At 29.9% G+C, this 18415-nt stretch overlaps 1 pseudogene; it reads left to right on the forward strand.

Annotated features, from left to right (window-relative positions):
* Positions 1-16447: 16447 nt before the first annotated feature.
* LOC120612621 (uncharacterized) lies at positions 16448-16566 on the forward strand (annotated as a pseudogene).
* Positions 16567-18415: the final 1849 nt, after the last annotated feature.

Here is an 18415-nt window from a genome sequence, read left to right on the forward strand (position 1 = left end):
ATCTTAAATTTAATGCAGTAGTCTAAATGTTAACTAACGTTATTGTTCTTTAAAATGAAATTTAATGTCCATGAATATTTGGATAATTCAGAATATGAAAATTTTCAAATTGCAAAGTTAGTTAAAATATTCAATGCTTCAGTATTAAATACTATTAATGTATACATATATTATGTGGCTTTAATTTCAAGGATCTATTGACCTTTTTATATTATTATACTAATTGAAAATAAACTGTAAAATATATTTTTATTTCTCTATATTCAGGTATGAAGAATAACTACTTTAAGTTATTAAGAGCCTAAATAATCTATAACTGTATTTAAATACATTAAATATCTAGCAAATTAAGCTCTGCAATACCTTGCTTTACAAATGAAAATGATGGAACTTCCTATTGCATATATATACATAATATAATTACATATCTTTACTAACATATTATACCTTAAAAATACAAGGCATATTTTCAAAACGTAAGCAATTTTGTATTTTATCATCTAATCACAGTGTGTATGTGTTTAAACTAGTACATAATTACACTGTGTGAAGTAATACAAAGAGTGCATGTGTGTGTGTGTGTGTGTGTGTCCTTATTAGAGAGAAGGTCATTTTATTCTAATCTCCCAAAGATAATTTTGATTTTCCAAAGCTGAATTCTTTGACAGTTTGCTCTTCTTAAATGTTTTTTTTTTGCTCTGCTCTAATATCCTGGCTCTCCTCTCTGCTGATGCAATTCTCTTTGCATTGACAAATACTTCCCCAAGGAATCTTGGAAGAAGAGTAAATGGTTTTAGTGATATATAACATTGTAAAATTCAACAACTTGCACTATTGCTCATACTTCTGACATAGTCTGAACAATGGCATAGAGAAATTGTATATCAAAGACTCGTCTTTTCTGACAATTATTTTTTTCAAAATGCGATTTTTTTCTCCTTAAGAATTTTCAATTGACTGTATAAAATTATTAAATATTTATTATTTAAATACCTGACAATTTGTGTGATTGCTACTTTGAGTCTGATAAATCATTACTTATACAAGCAGCTCAAAAAATTTTGATAAAACTCTGCTGCTGATAAAATACAATACACACATTTAACCGCCTATTAAATTTCCCTTTATTTTATCAATATAAGACATTCATATTTTTAAAAAGTCATTAAAGTATATTTTTAAAATTATAATTCGTAAAAGGTCCCTGATTTACTTCCAGATTCTGTTCCATAGAGAGAATTGCTTATATTGCTTTTAGACCCGTCTTCTATGGTCTACACTAAATAGCGTGTGCTAAGTCTCTTATTACTGGATAACTCAATTTTAGAATTTACCAATTATTTTCAATTAATTACATGGGAATTTAGCCATATTAAACCCCTGCTATCTTATTCCTTTTAAAAATATCTTAAGTATTTAATTTGTATGTATATAATTTAAAATGTGTGTTCTAAATGAGATTACATTTTAACATGCTTATCTATCCATTTTGGAAATACTTTTAGAGTTATAGTTATTTTATATAAATTATAGGAAACAAGAAGCAATAAAAACTATTTCATAAGATTTTCAAAGACTTTTGAGACCTGGTTTTCTACTAATCATTCAGCTTAACTACAAAATTCCTCTTTAAAGCTACTGGCCAGATAAATTTTCTTTAAAAACTTTTGTGAGAGGAAAGCTCCATGCAAAATGATTTTACTGATATAAAACTATGACACGGCACTAACTCATACATAGACATAATTTTCTCACAGAGTCAATGTAACCTGCAAAGAGAGATTTCTAATCCTTTAATCTTTCCTTGTGTGTTCTTAAACTGCGATTTAAATCCATCTTTGTAAATTCTAGAAATTTTATTTTAGCTTTGCATAATTCATTACTGACAAAAATGCCATTTAGTATACTTAGTATGCTCCTGAAAAGAAGAAAGGTTTGAAGTTTTGAATATAACTTAGGTCAAGATGCTTTCCACTAAAGCAGTATTTAAATATTTGATTCAACATTTGATTAATGCCTTTCATTAAGGGCAGCACTGACTTTAGAAGTGAGTTAAATTAAATAAAAGTGACTTCTGACAGATGATGTTGAAAAATGCAGGTGTATAATGAAAATGAGAACACATTGAAATTTGTGGGATGTTGCAAAAGCAATGTTTAGAGAGAAATCTGTAGGTTTGAATCCTTTTATTAGAAATGAAGAAAAGGGTAAAATCATTTTTCTAAGCTTAAACATTAAGTTACTCAGATTTCTTAAGAAAACTTGAAATGCTCAAACACATCTGTCATTATATCACATTAAGCAGAAAACAGTCACATAGCCACACTTAGCTGCAAGAAAGGCTAGGAAATAAAACTTCTAGCCTAAGATATGTGTACTGTAAATACAACTGAGATTTCTTGCAAAAGGAGAAGGGAAGAATGAATATTAGCAATTTTCAGGCTCTGTCACATAGCTAAATACAGAGATCACACCTAAAGGTCTCCCTAGGAGTATTCCATGAAGTGCCTTCTGACATACATCTACATTTTTTTAGAAAAAAAATGATATTTTAAAAACTGAAATTGACAGCATTCTTGAGAGATGATTCAAGCCAATCTACAGCCTGAACAATATGTGAAGAAAAGCAGAATAGAATAATACTATCTATTTAGTCTTGGATAAAATTAATTTATTTAACCCATAAATAAATGAAACACCCAGCGTATGATGAACACTAGTCTACATATTGAGTATACAGAGATAAGTAATACAGACTAGGCCTCTACTTATAAGAAATATATATTCTGATGAAAAAGTATAAGCTAAAAATAAAAATAAATATTATAAGTACCAGGAAGATAGTGAAACAGAGTGGGATAGAATAGTTAGTAGGTCTACTTTATGATGGATGTTGAAGACAGTCTTTCTGACGAGGTGGCATTAGAGCTGAAAAGGAATTAGTCCATGGCAGTTATTGTGTGTCTCAAATTATTCTTTATATCTAGTGAAGTAATTTATCTTACACAATATGTACTAGCTCCCCAGATATAGATACAATTTTTAACTGCTTCACAATTTAAATCCATCAGGAATATTATGAATGATAGTTAAATTATTTAAATTACTTAATATCCCTGTGTCTGCTTTCTGACCTTAAAAAGGAATAATTTACCTATCCCAGTAAAAACAGACAGGTTTAGTCAACTAATATTTGACAGGGAAGCCAGGAATACTTAATGGAGAAACAACATTCTCTTCAATAAAAGGTGCTTGGAAAATTGGATATTCACATGTAAAAGAATGAAACTAGACCCTATTTCACACCATTGACAAAAATTAACCCAGAATGGATTAAAGACTTAAATAAATCCTGAAAATATAAAAGTCCTAGAAGAAAACACAGAAAAAAATCTTTGTGACATAGGTCTTGGCATTGTTTTTTTGCATATGACAGGTAAAGCATAAGCAACAAAATAAAAATAAACAAGTAGGACTACATAAAACTAAAAAGTTTCCTCTCAGCAAAAAAAACAATCAACAAACTGAAAAGGCAATCTATGAAATAAGAGAAAATATTTGTAAATATATATCTGATAAGGGGTTAACAGACAAAATATATAAAAATACTTGTACAACTCAACAGCATAATAATAATAATAATTAATAATAATAATAATAATTCAATTTAAAAATGGTCAAAGGACACAAATAGACATTTTTCCAGGAAGATATTCAAATGGCCAATAGTTGCATGAAATAGTACTCTATATTGCTAGTCATTAGAGAAACGCAAATCCAAACCACAATGAGCTATCACCTTAAACCTGTTAGACTAGCTATCATCAAAAAGACAAGATAAATGGTGCCGAGAATGTGGAGAAAAGGGAGCACTTGCACACTGTTGGAGGGATTATAAATTGACACAGCCACTTTGGAAAACAGCATGAATGTTCTTAAAAAAAATAAAAATAGTACTACCATATGATCCAGTAATTTCAGTTCGGGATATATACCTGAAGGAAATTAAATTACTATGTCAAAAAGATATGTGCTTACCCATGTTCACTGCAGCAATATTTATAATAGCCAAGGCATGTAAACAACTAAAGTGTCCATCAACAGATAAATGGATAAATGAAAAAAAAATATGATATGTATGTATGTATGTATGTATTTATGTGTATATTATACACACACAAAGGAATATTATTCAGCCATAAAAAATGGAATTTTGACATTTGTGACAATGTAGATGGACCCCAAGGACATTATACAAAATGAAATAAGTCAGACAGAGAAAGAAAATACTGGATGATCGCACTAATCTGTAGAATCTTAAAAAACAAAACAAAACACCTCATAGAAAAAGAGTTCAGATTTCCTGTTACCAAAGGCAAGGGGTTGAGAGTGGGTAATTGGACGGATGGGTTCAACAGACACAAACTCCCAGCTGTGATATAAATAAGTACCGGGTATAATGTACAACATAATGACTATTCTTAATATCGTTGTGTGGTATATTTGAAAGTTGCTAAGAGAGTAGATCCTAAACATTTTCACCACAAGAAAACAAAAAAAAACAGGTTTGGTATACATGTTTACCTATTATTATTGTGGTAAAAACCACATAACATTAAATTTATCATCTTAACCATGTTCAAGTATACAGTTCAGTAATGTTAAATATATTCATATTGTCTTATAACATATCTCTAGAATTTTTCGTCTTACAAAACTGAAACTTTATACTCATTAAACACTAATCGTCCCCTTCTCCTTCCAGCCCTTAGCAACAAACTTTCTATATTGTTTATATATGATTTTTACCACTTTAGATATTTCGTATGAATGAAATCATACATGATGTGTCCTTTTGTGACTGACTTCTTTCATTTAGCATAATGTTCTCAAGATTCTTTCATGTTATAGCATGTGACAGCATTTCCTTATTTATAAAGGCTTTACAATATTCCAGTATATGGATATAACACATTTTCTAATTCATCTGTCAATAAATATTTAGGTTGTTTCTACATTTGACTATTTTGAGTAATGATGTAATGAATGTGGGAGTGCAGATATCTCTTTGATATCTTGATTTTAATTATTTTGTATATACACTAAAAAGTGGGATTGTTGGATCTTATGATAGCTCTATTTTTAACTTTTCAAGAAATCTTCACACTATGTTTATAATAGGTGCAACATTTTCCATTCCCTCCAATAGTGTAAAAATGTTCCAATTTCTCCACATACTTTCTAACACTTATTTTCTGTTCTTTTGATAGTGACCATCCTAATGGGTATGATGTGACATCTCATTGTGGTTTCGATTCACATTTTTCTTATGATTAAAGATGGTGAGTATCTTTTCATAAGTTTGTTGGCTATTTGTATATATTATTTGGAGAATTGTCTATTCAAGCCTTTTGCCCATTTTTAAATAGGGTTATTTTTGTTGTTTTGTTGTTGCGTTGTCTGAGCTCCTTATATATTCTGAGTATTAATACCTTATATATATTATTTGCAAAAATTTCCCCCATTCTTAGGTTGTTTTTTCAATCTGTTGGTTGGGGTTTTTCAATACACAGGATTTTTACATTTGATTTATTATCATTTGTCTATTTTTGCTTTTGTGGTCTGTACTTTTGGTCCCATATCTAATACATCATTACCAAATTCAATATCCTGAAGTTTTCCCCTATGTTTTATTCTAGGAGGTTTATTATTTTAGGTCTTATGTTTAGATCTTTCTAGGTTTCAAGTTAATTTTTGTATGTGGTGTAAGATAAGAGTCCAATTTCATTCTTTTGCTGTGGATAACTAGTTTTCCCAGCACCATTTGTTGAAGAGATTGTCTTTTCCGTATTGTGGCATGTTGGCACCCTTGTCAAAAATCACTTGACCATATGTATAGGGTTTATTTCTGGGTTCTGTGTTCTGTTCCATTGATTTATATGTCTATTTTTCTGACAATACCACACCATCTTAATTTTTGTTACTTTGTACTATATTTTGAAATCAAGGAGTGTGAAATTTCTAACTTTGTTATTCTTTTTCAAGATTATTTCAGAAATTCAGAGTCTCTTGAGATTCCATATGAATTTTAGGGTGATTTTTTCTATTTCTGAAAAAAAAAAGTCACTAGAATTTTGATAGAAATTGCATTGAATCTGTGGATCATTTTGTGTAGCATGGTCATTTTAACAATATTAGGAGTTCCAATCCATGAACATGGGGTATATAAATATACTGGTGTCTTCTTTAATTTCTTTTAAGAATGTTTTATAATTTTCAGTATATAAACTTTTCAATTCTTGGCAAAGTTTACTAATAAATATTTTATTTCTTTTGATGCTATTATAAATAATTGTTAATTTCTTTTTTTTTCAGATTATCATTGTTAGTGTAGTCATTTTTGTACATTGGTTTTGCATCCTGCAACTATGCTAATATTATTTTAGTCTTACTTTTAGTTTTATTACTGCTTCTGATGAAACAGTTGATGTCTGAACTTGGCTAAATTCTAATGACTAAGAAATCATTGTGTGTGGTGGGGTGGTGGGTTAGGGGGTAAATCCTTTATGTGATGAATGAGAACAAGTACAAGATAGTAGTTGAGAATGTGAACTTTCAAATCATACTCCATGAGTTTAAATCTCAGGTACTCTACTTAGTAGTTAGTTGAGATTGGGCAGATACTTAGTATGCTTGTGCCTCAGTTACCTCATCTGTAAAATACAAACATCAAGAGTTCCTATCTTATGTAGCCACAATAAGAATGTGATATAAATATTTTTTGAAATTGAATGAAAAAAATTTGAACATGTTAGTAAATTGTGTAGTGAATTTCTAATTGTTTTTGTGTCAAATTGTTATGTCTTTTTACTTATTTATTTATTTTATTAAACATATTGGTGTGACATTGGTTAATAAAATTATATAGGTTTCAAGTATGCAATTCAATAATATATCATATGTATATTGCATTGTGTATTCACCACTCAAAGTTAAATTTCCTTCATCTTTTTAGTAGTTATAAACCTACTAGCAGTTGAGTCAGACAGCTTGTCAGTTTTAGCAAATACTTGTTTACTAATGTTTGCCTAATTAGCAAATCGCTAGGTTGTTTTGATATTTTGTAGACCCATCTCCAAATGTTATACACCTATATAGCTGTAATCTGTTTGACAAGTGAGCTTGTTTTCTCCTGTTATAGAAAAACAGTGGTTGAAACAGCTGCAAAAATATTCATTGATATACATTGTATAATCAAATTAGGTTGTAAAGTCAACTTCTGAATGAATATGTTATAAAGTATTTTGCAGCTATAAAGTACCAATATAATTCTAAATGACAGAGTGGCTATTATCACTACATCTAGAATCAATCTAGAAAGATCTGGACAGGGTAAAAGCAGAAGCCTCATTCTAATACCCTCAAGTATTCTTCTTTCCAAATGAACAAATAGTCAATCAAATAATTCCAATGCCTCAAATACAAATTGAAAATATCAACTGAGGCAATGCTGTGTGAAAACAAAGAAATTTAAAAATCAGTTATTATAGCAAGGGGGAAACCTTTCTTGCACACACACAAATTCATGTAAACATTAACACATATAGAATAATGAATATTCTAGAGAAGGAGTTGGCAAAACTCTGTAAGGGCTAGACAGTAAATAAGAAATATGCTTTATGCGCCCTATAGTCTGTTGTACATACTCGGTGCTGCCATTATTATATAAAATCATCTATACATAACACGTAAGTGAATGGGCATAGATGTGTTCCAATAAAATTATATTTGTGGACACTAAAATGCAAAAATTGTATAATTTCTATGTCTCACAGGATATTGTAGTTTTAAATTTTTCAATCATTTAACTGTATAAAACATTCATGGCTCATAGACTATACAAAAAATAGACAGACTGGTTTTGGTTCTCATGCCCTGGTTTGACAACCTATGGTTTATAGTGACTGTTTCAGGGAAAATTCAATTGCAAAAATTCAATCACAAATGGAATGAGGAAAAATAATATTTATACATCTCTGGTTATGCTGCCACCAACTATAATTACATCTGTTACTCCTTTTTTTTTATTTTTTTACTTCCTAAACAAAATGACCGAGAATTTCATGAATATCATTAGTTTTCCTTTTGTTCTCTTGGGAAAGTGGTTTATCTTCTCTGTGACTCAGTCTTTTCCTAAATAGTAAAAAAAAAAAATAACTAATGCAGAGTTATTTTGAGGATGACAAAAAGATCTGCACACTGACCAATACATAAAAGATGCTCAATAAGTTCATTAAAAATGATTATTAATCTTGGTGTTCACATCTGTATTTTATATTAAGCAATCAATTATTTATTAACTATTATTTTCCTATTGTGGACTTAGCCACAGGCCATACCAAAAATATTATACATTTTTCTTTGCTATTACTGTAGAGCACATTATCTAGTAATAAGGAGACAGATTTATAAAACATGCTAATTTTTATAGTATGAAATAAGTATGCAGTGACTTTAAATGGATGAATGAAAAATTGATATAATTATTAAAATGTACCATCTTTCTTAATTATAATAATTAATTAAGGAGATTAAAGCCACTTCCTGATGTTTACCATTATATATAGAAGTGTATAATTCACTGGTAGAATTTACTTTCAATAGGTTGGTAAAACTATAAATTATTACTTTCTACTCTCTTTCATGCTACCTAATTTAATAAGGTACTAAAATATCTATGTAGTATTTTGCTACTTGTATTGTGATTTTCTATGTACTTTTAAATTTTGTTTTCTATTAATATTAAAAAAATACTTTAAGTCAGAGAGGTTCTTATTAATTTTACTAAAAAGAACTATGAAACTCAGAAACAAAATAATTTATTCCATTATACAAGCCAGTCAAAAAGAGCATTTGGATTAGAATCAGTTCTACTGACTATCTGTTTGGTACACCTGAAGCAATACTATATTGCTTTTAATTCTTTACCTTATTAAAGATAGTATTTTCTTAATGCTGTGAGTAAAATAAAATCATATAATATGATATCATGGGGAGAAAAAGGAGTCAAAATGGAGGTGTTTTAAAACAAAATATATCTGTTAAGTATATGCCATAAAATATAGATGTTCTCTTCTAAATGTGATCAGGGCAAAACACAATACTTGTGAATTTTAAATGTGAATATAACACATTTTGGGTTCATTTATCAAATTTCATCAAAATTATTAAGTAAAACATATTAGTATGATTTATTAATTATAATTTTTCCTGAAAAAGGACATTTATTAAATGACCAGGAGAAAATCTATAGTATGTAGAATGAGAAAAATAATACATAGCTTTGTAGTTTCATTTAATTTTATACACAAATCCAAGGAAGTAAAAATATTCTTTAAATTAAGATGCTCAAAGAAATAATAAAAATTGATACAAGGACTCCTTCAAGTTAGGATTTATAACACAAATACTTATATCTTTTAAAAATAGCATTAAATATATCAGGGTGACACTAACAAATAAAATTACATAGGTTTCAAGTGTAAAATTCCATAATACTTTATATTGCATTGTGAGTTCACCAACCAAAGTCAAATCTTCTTCTGTCACCATATATTTAACACCCTTTACTCTCTTCATCTTCTTCCTACTCCCCTACCCCTCTGGTAAACACCGCATTGTGTCTGAGTCTATACATTTTTGTCTTATTAGTTCATTTATTATTTTGTTTTATATTCCATATATGAGTGAAATCATATGGTTCTTTACTTTTTATGTCTGACTTATTTCACTTAGCATGACATTCTCAAGATCCAGCCATGTTGTTTCAAATGGCAGTTTTTCATTTTTCTTATGGCTGAGTAATATTCCATTGTATATATGTACCACAGCTTCTTTATCCAATCATGTATCGAAGAATACTTTGGTTGTTTCTACGTCTTGGCCACCATGAAAATGCTGCAATGAACATAAGGGTACATATATCTTTACAAATAAATGTTTTCAAAAATTTTGGGTAGATATCAATAATAAGGGATTGCTGGGTCAATTTTTTGAGGACCCTCCATACTATTTACCATAGCAGCTATACCAATTTACACTCCCACCAGCAGTGTATAAGGGTTTCTTTTTCTGCACAACCTTTCCAACACTTATTCTTGTCTTATTTATAATAGTCATTCTAACAGGTGTGAGATGGTATTTCTTTGAGGTTTTGATTTGTGTTTTCTAATAGCTAGTGAAAATGAGAATCTTTTAATATATCTATTGCCTAGCTGTATGTCTTCTTGAGAGAAGAGTCTGTTCAGGTCCTTCACCCATTTTTAAATTGAATTGTTTGGTTGTTGTTGTTGTTGTTGTTGTTGAGTTGTACAAGTTCTTCATATATTTTGGATATTAACCCCTTATCAGAAGTATTCTTTGCAAATATCTTCTCCCGTTTTGGTAGGTTGCCTTTTTGTTTTGTTGGCTTCTTTTGCTGTGCAGAAGCTTTTTAGTTTGGTATGGTCTTATTCATTTATTTTTGTTTTTACTTCTCTTGCCTTTGAGACCAAATTTATAAAATCCTCTCTAAGACCAAAGTCCATACTTTTAGTACATATTTTTTTCTATATATTTTATTATTTTAGGTCTTATATTTAGGTCTTCAATTTATTTCGAGTTAATTTTGGTGTATGGCGACAGAGAGCAATCCAGTTTCATTCTTTTACATGTGGCCTTCCAATATTCCCTGAATCATTTACTGAAGAGGCTTTCTATTTCCACAATATGTTTTTGGCTCCTTTGTTGAAAATTACTTGCCCATATATAAGTATATTTATTTCTGGGCTCTCAATTCTGTTCCATTGGTCTGTCTGTTTTTCTTCCAATACCATGCTGTTCTAATTCTTGTCACTCTGAATATAATTTGAAGTCAAGGAATGTGATACCTCCAGCTTTTTTTTTCCCTCAGAATTGCTTTGGCTATTTGGGGTCTTTTGTGTTTCCATACAAATCTGATATTTTTGTTCTATTTTTTTTTTAAAAGTCATTGGGATTTTGATGGAGATTGCATTAAATCTGTATATCGCTTTGGGTAATATGACCATTTTACCTATGTTGATTCTTCCAATCCATGGACATATATATTTGGAAATTTAGGAAAGTAAAGATAGGCTAGAAAGATATTATTATGTATAAACAAAAAATAAATATTGCTCCTTTTATGACAAATCACTGTTGCCAATAGAAGAGAATCAAGGGCTTATAATGTATGTGTAAATTTTACAAATAATGCAGATTATACTGCAAAGCAATGTAAAATATATTGTTTGTTTTATAAATAATGATGTGGATTAAACTGCGTTCCCCCAAAGTTCATACATTAGAGATGTGGATATATGGATATATTTGGAGATGGGGACTTTGAAGAGGTAATTAAGTTTAATAATGTCACAAGGGTGAGTTCTTAATCTGATAGGGCTGATGTCCTTATAAGAATACAAAAAAAACACCAGGTGTATGCAGGGCAGAGAAAAGGCCATGCAAGTTCACAGCTAGAAGATGAATATCTACAAACCAAGGAGAAATGCCTCAGGAGAAATCAACCCTGCTGGCACCTTGAACTTGGACTTCAAGCCTCCAGTTTGTAGTAAATAATTTCTGTTGTTTAAGCCACTCATTCTATGTGTTTTTTATGGCAATGCTAGAAAACTAATACTGGTGGTCTGGGGAAAAGTGAATCACTTTACGAAAGGATAGCAAATATGGTCATACAACATAGTCCTAAATGCGACTTCTGCTTCCATTCAATGCAAATTAGGTAATTTGGATCAACTCTCCTACTCCAGACAAAATATATAAAATTATTTATTTGTAAACATTAAAGCTCTAAGAAGATTATAAAATAATTACTGGAAGAGAGGCTCTAGGGGTAGGAGTCTAGCATCTGAGACCCATGTTTACCTGAGAACACAGACCACTGCTGAAGAGAAAAGATAAGAAATAAACCTCTTCATACTTTGGTAGCATTGAAGCACTAAGGGACATGACTTGGTTTGCGTCTTTGGTGAGTGCTTTCTCAAGTTTGGGAAGGTCCTCAAAAAGATGCAGCATATGAGCTTGTAATTTATGTGATGAAGATGATAAAATTCAAAACAGTAAATAATACAGTAAATAATAAAATAACTGAAATTACGAATTCTTTTAACAACATATTAGGCAAAGGTAAATAAAAGAAAAAGTTAAACAGAGAATTAGTAAATTGAGTAGGACAAAAGAAAACATTCAGTGTAAAATTGAGACATAAAAAATTTTAAAAAGATAGGAAAAATGCAGAAAAGGGGGTAAGAGACTTAAAAGATATGAGGAGGTTTAAAAAGGTATAAGTGAAAATTGGAGACTTCAAAGAACAAGATAAAAAGAATGAGTCAGTATCAATATTTGAAAAGATAAAGAAGAGAATTTGCCACAGCTCATGAAAAACAAATTCACAATTCAATGCATTTCACGTACTCCTTGATGAGAAAAAATAATAATAATTTACATTAGTCACTTATGGCAAAACTATTCAAAATAAAATGGAATACAAAGAAAAAAATCTTAGAAAAAATTGAGGTTACTAAAATTACAGATATTAAAAGACTGGTGGCTAACTTTACATCAGAAACAATAAGCCATAAAATAATAGAATGATATCCTCAATGCACTGAAATAAAACATGTGCCAGCTTAGAATTTTATACTGTCAAATGTCTTCAAATATAAATGTAAAATAAAAACATTTTCTGTAAAACAAAAATTGAGGTAATTAATAGTCAACATACAATTACTAAACTAAATGAAGTCTTAAAAAGTATTAATTATATAAAAGTACAGAAATGCAGGAAGAATTGAAAAGCAAAATTATAGTAGATGCCATATAAATTGTATAATTTTAAGTGAATAATATTAATTATTATATTGGTGGAGTGGCAAGAGATCTCTGTGAAGTCTTGATTATAAGAGCATTACTTAAGCGCCTCACAAAGTCACTGCCACTTAACACCGTCATCTTCACTGATTAGGATTTTAACATATGAATTTTGGGGCAACATAAACGTTCAGACCATAGCGGTTTCATTCCCAGTCAGATTCTAGGTAGATCTGAATTTTGGGAAAAACTATTCATCTCAGTATGGCCCTCCCTTTAGTTTCCAAATATTCATGTCCTTGTATTCAAATTACATTTACATTATCTTGACATCCCTGAGTCTTACTCTATGCTAACATTAACTCTAAATCCAAAATTTCATCTAAATATCAACTTAAAATAAATAATACCAACAAAAAGAAAACCTATAGTAAAGCATATCAGAATCCAGACAAAAATAGAGAAAATTAACACAGCAAAAATATTCTTGAAAATATAAATTCAGTTAAAAACTATCTAGCAATACTAAGCAAAAGATAACACAAATTACTGATATTAAGCATTGAAGTGGGGAATATCATTAAAGAGAAATAAGAGATATTAAAGGCCAATTCAGTAATAGTCTAAGCATATTTATGCCAATTAATATGACAACTTAGAAGACAAATTTCTTGAATCATGCTAATAAAACTGACACACCATGAAATACAAAGCTATATAGCCCTATATCTTTGAAAGAAATTGAATTACTAACAATTTTATGCAAACACCAATTTTAATGGTTTCACTGATAATGTCTGTCAAACATTTAAGAAAAAAATAATACCTATATTGTATAAACTCTTGTAAAGAAGTAAGAGAGAATGGAACACTTTCCAACTTATTTTATGAAGCCCAAATAACTCTGATTCCACACCTGGCAAAGACATTATAAGACATTACAAATCAATTTTCTTCATGACAAATAATCCTTAAAAAAATAAATTTGCAAATACATTTAGCAGTATAAAAATATATAAAATATCTGTACGAGTGGCTTTTATCTCAGAAATGCAAGGTCAGCTTACTATTGGAAAAGTAATCGGTGTAATATTCTATATTAACAGAATGAAAAAGAAAAATCACATGATTTTTCACAACAAATTCAGAAGTAAAAGCAATTAACAAAAGTCATTACCCATTTAGAACACAGCAAACTAATATTAAACAGGAGCATCTTCATCTAATAAACAGAGCAAACAAAAAAAATCTACGGTTCTCATCTTTCTGTAAACTCGTTTTTCACTATATGTGTATACTATTTGCCTTTTGCCCACCAGAACTAAATGATTCATTGTTTTGAGTCCCCAGGAAATTACAGTTTAACCAGCTTGGATCAAGTTGCCAAACCTGTACCAAACTGCTGTCCTTAGTGGCTGCGTTGTCAGTAATATAGTCTGCTATGTACTCAAAAATTGCTAGCAGATTACCTGATAAGAAATCAAAATCCATCTCCTATACTACTGAAACCTAAGATAAGATTAAGTGTCAAAAAAAAAGCTTTGTTCTCTCTCAGAGGTAAATCATAAAGATTTGCAATGATCAATAAAGGTTTCATGTGGGAGATGGACTATCTCTCTTGAATAATAAAAGTGTAATCAAATATCAAAGTCCTACCTCTAGTTTTTCTTCTACTTTTATTGGCATAAATATTAGACTTTTATCAAAGCAGGTTTAATTGCAAACACTAGAATAATAACCCATTTTCTCTCCTTTGATAATGCCTATAAAAATAGCCACTTTAGGATTAATAATTTGTTTCATCATACTCAAAAACTTCTGTGTAGGAGACTGGCTAATTTGACCATGATCAGTGAAATAGAATGGAATTATTAGTTGTTTATAATAGTTTTCTATCAATGCAGGCAGTCTCTCATTCTCCCAATGAGATTTTGCAAGTTTCGTTATCTTCATGTTGAACATGTCAAAATGGTATCATTTCAGAAACATAATAATTAGCTAAGAACATTTAATAATTAGCTCAGAAAGATAAATATTAACTCAGAAAAAAATTAAAAATCAGTTTACGTTTGGCAGAGAGCTTTTAATTTTTACTATTCACCAATTAAAAACATCAAAGAGAAACTATATAAAGAAAGCATATGCATAGTTAAAATACTAATTTAATTTTCACCTTCTCAATATTATTTTCTTGTGACTTTTTCTTCTTTCTTTTTTCATTAAAACAAATACAAATAGCGAAATATATTAGCACAAGAAATACACCTACAATTCTATAGCATTTACTTTTCTCTTCCATCATTTTGAGTTGCCAGTAATTACATATAAATGATGGATTTATTTTAGATAAACTAGTAACATAATCTAATTTAATTCACCGTTATTCTAAAATCTATAGCTTATCATTCTTTCCCTTCCTCTTTTCCTCCCTATTTTTTTTCCTTCCTTCATTCTTTCCTTCTCTCCTTCCTTTTTAAACTTGTTCTCAATAAATTCACCCCAGTCACTTAAAATATTAAAATCCCATTGACTAAAAAAAAAAAAGAAAATGAAATTGCACAAATTTCTTGACTTCTTTTACTTCTTCCTTCTAACTCATTCTCATGAGGTCTCTGGACATTATCTTTCAAGAGATGTATAGGTGGCCTGGAATATAGTGATACTGATCCTTGTCTAGAATAGAACTTGGATGTAATAAGAACATTGTCTCAATTGCTTGGATTTTTGTCATAAAGGAAGCCATAAAGTTCCTGTTTATTTACAAAAAAAAAAAAAATATGAAAAGGCATGGTGTGCCCTCCATCAGTACCCTTGTGTCTTTGAATACAGTTCAGTATCTTAATAGTGTTCCTCATTCATTCTTGACCATGAGAACAAAGCCAGCTTCTCTGGGACTCTTTTGTAAGTAAGATTCATTAAATACTTTAGGTTTGCTTTATTTTTTCCTAAGATCCAGCAGAGTGTTAGTGGCAGTGTCGTAGAGGATAGATGAAATGATTGGGATTCAATTAACTTTATCTGACTTACAGAGATAAATATGAGTAAATATGAGTATTTGTCCAGGTTGCACAGAGGAGTACAGATAATTGATCCATAATATATTTGGAGCCAAAACATATGAAGTGCTTACACCCTGATCAATAGTGCTTCCAGTAATTCTGTTTTACAAGAGAAAGAAACTACCAATATATTCTAAAAAGAAAAATGTATCAATAAATAGTTAAATACCCACTTCACCTTTCTCATTCCAACCCAGGTTATATATCTTCTAATCAGACTAAGAAATTCTCTAAAAAAAATCAATCTGTATTACTTCATTAATTGAAAACCCATAATTTGAGTGACTATTTTGTAGTAGATGCATGAAGATTAAACAAACAAATAAATAAATAAAAATAAGTAAGCTCATATATCACTAACAGAAGAAATAAACATGTGAAGAACTTGCAATAAAGCATAATTAGTAGGGTTAAGCAAAGTGAGTGACAATGTAAACAGAGAAAACACAAGTAAAGGAATAGAGGTATATGAATGTAAGTCTTACTCAAGAAAACCATGAGCCTACAGTCATGCTACCCTGAATAAGCCCAATTCTGTCTGATCTCGGAAGTTAAGCAGGGCCGGGCCTGGTTATTACTTAGATGGGAGACCACCTAGGAAGACCAGGTGTTGTAGGTGTAAAAAATAAAATAAAAAATAAAAATAATAATAAAATAAGGAATTGTAAACTGACAAGATCTTTGTAATCTGTGAGGTCAACCAAGGGCTGCCTCACCTAAAAAATAAAACAATTAAAACATTTTTAAAAAAAAAGAAAAAAGAAAACCATGAGCTTTTGCTGCAATTAGAACATAAGGAAACACACTGCAACTGAAATCTGGAAGGCTAGTTTGCTTTCAGATAGTGAAAGATCTTGAATGTAATGCAAGGGAGTTTGTATTAGAAAAGTTCTAAAGGTTTGGTAAGGGGCCTGATATGACCAAATATTAGTTTTAGAAAGGAAACTCTTGCTGCTTTCTAGAACATGGTTTAGAGTGAGTAGAAACTGAAGCAACAAGGATTATTCTTCAAGATCAGGTGGGAGAAAATTGAAATTGATATAGGGCAGTAGCAATCATTATTTTACAATAAAATGGTTGAATTTTTCATGCAGCACTGGGAAAAATGAAAGGAGAGGAAAAGGGAGAGTTGATAAATAAGAATGTGGGGGAGGGATGGGTTTATTTATACAGGCTGGAGAATCTAAGGAAATCCAGAGGTTAGGATGAATATCTGAAGAGAACAGAGACGTAGTAGATAAAAGGAGAATAGGAAATTACAATTCATCACTCCATGTCATCAAGCAATTATTTTGAACTACATACATTTTTTTCAGAAACAAATACTCCTGACTGTCTCATGGGATAATTTCACCATGTAAAGGTTAAAATGTGATCTTTTGAGTGACTACAGCATGCAACACTGCTTTCAGAAGCTTGAAAGTCTAAAAACTACATCGTTTTCCAGAATTAGGGCCTTTTTTCTGATCATACTTATTAGCCTAGGGCTCCTATGAAGCATTTTTACTTTTTAAAAGGGTGAAAAACATAAACTCTTATACCCTAAGTAATTGGGATATCAGTATAGCCTTTATTTTATTTCAATTTTCATTAACCTTGATAGGAAACTATTATCTGGCAGGGATGATTGGTAACTCAGAATAACTCAAGATAGAGTTACTTTGCTTGATTTTTTTTGTTGTTGTTGTTACAGTATCAACAACTTTCATTTAAAACTATGTATGAATCATGTTATCTACTCCTAGGTAACTCCTCACATGGGCAAAATTATTAATTTGATAGGATATTTTAATATTAAAAAAGCATTAAACCCCTAAAAGATGTTCAGGTATCTTTAAAAATAAGTCTATTTTAATGCTCAATTCTCATGTAATTATTTGAAGAAATGCTTGTAATCTGGGAATTTATCTAAGAAAATTTTCTTTTTGATATCCGAATATGGATTTAAACAGCAAAATAAACATTATCAGCATGTTTCATTACTTTGTGTTAAAATTAAATACAAAGTCTGATGTTAATATTCAATTTTTAAAATGTACTTATAAATTTGTGTAACTTTGGCAATTGAATTATACAAGTTTAAATGTATAAGATTGAGAAGCAAAAAATAATAATTTGGATTTAATCTACATGCAAAATATTAAGTTAGATATATGTATGAATTCATGAGTTTCAGTTTATGTTCATCTATAATTAAGGTAGCTATAGAAAAAAACAGGTAATATCACCATTAAATTCTACCTTTATGTTTAAATTTACGTATTAAGCAACACTTATAATTATGTGTTTTCCACCTTTTGTGGCAGAGTGAATTATTATAGAATAGTTAATAGAAGTTAATCCTGTTTTCCACTTGTCATATATTTCATACAGCAAAGATTGGATAATATAGCAAAGTGTCTTCATTCCTAGAAAGAGTTAACAGATCCTTATATAATGAACAACAAAATATAACTAATTGACTATAA

This window comes from Pteropus medius, unplaced genomic scaffold (assembly GCF_902729225.1).
Source record: "Pteropus medius unplaced genomic scaffold, Ma_sr-lr_union100, whole genome shotgun sequence".
In the NCBI taxonomy this organism is placed as follows: Eukaryota; Metazoa; Chordata; class Mammalia; order Chiroptera; family Pteropodidae; genus Pteropus; species Pteropus medius.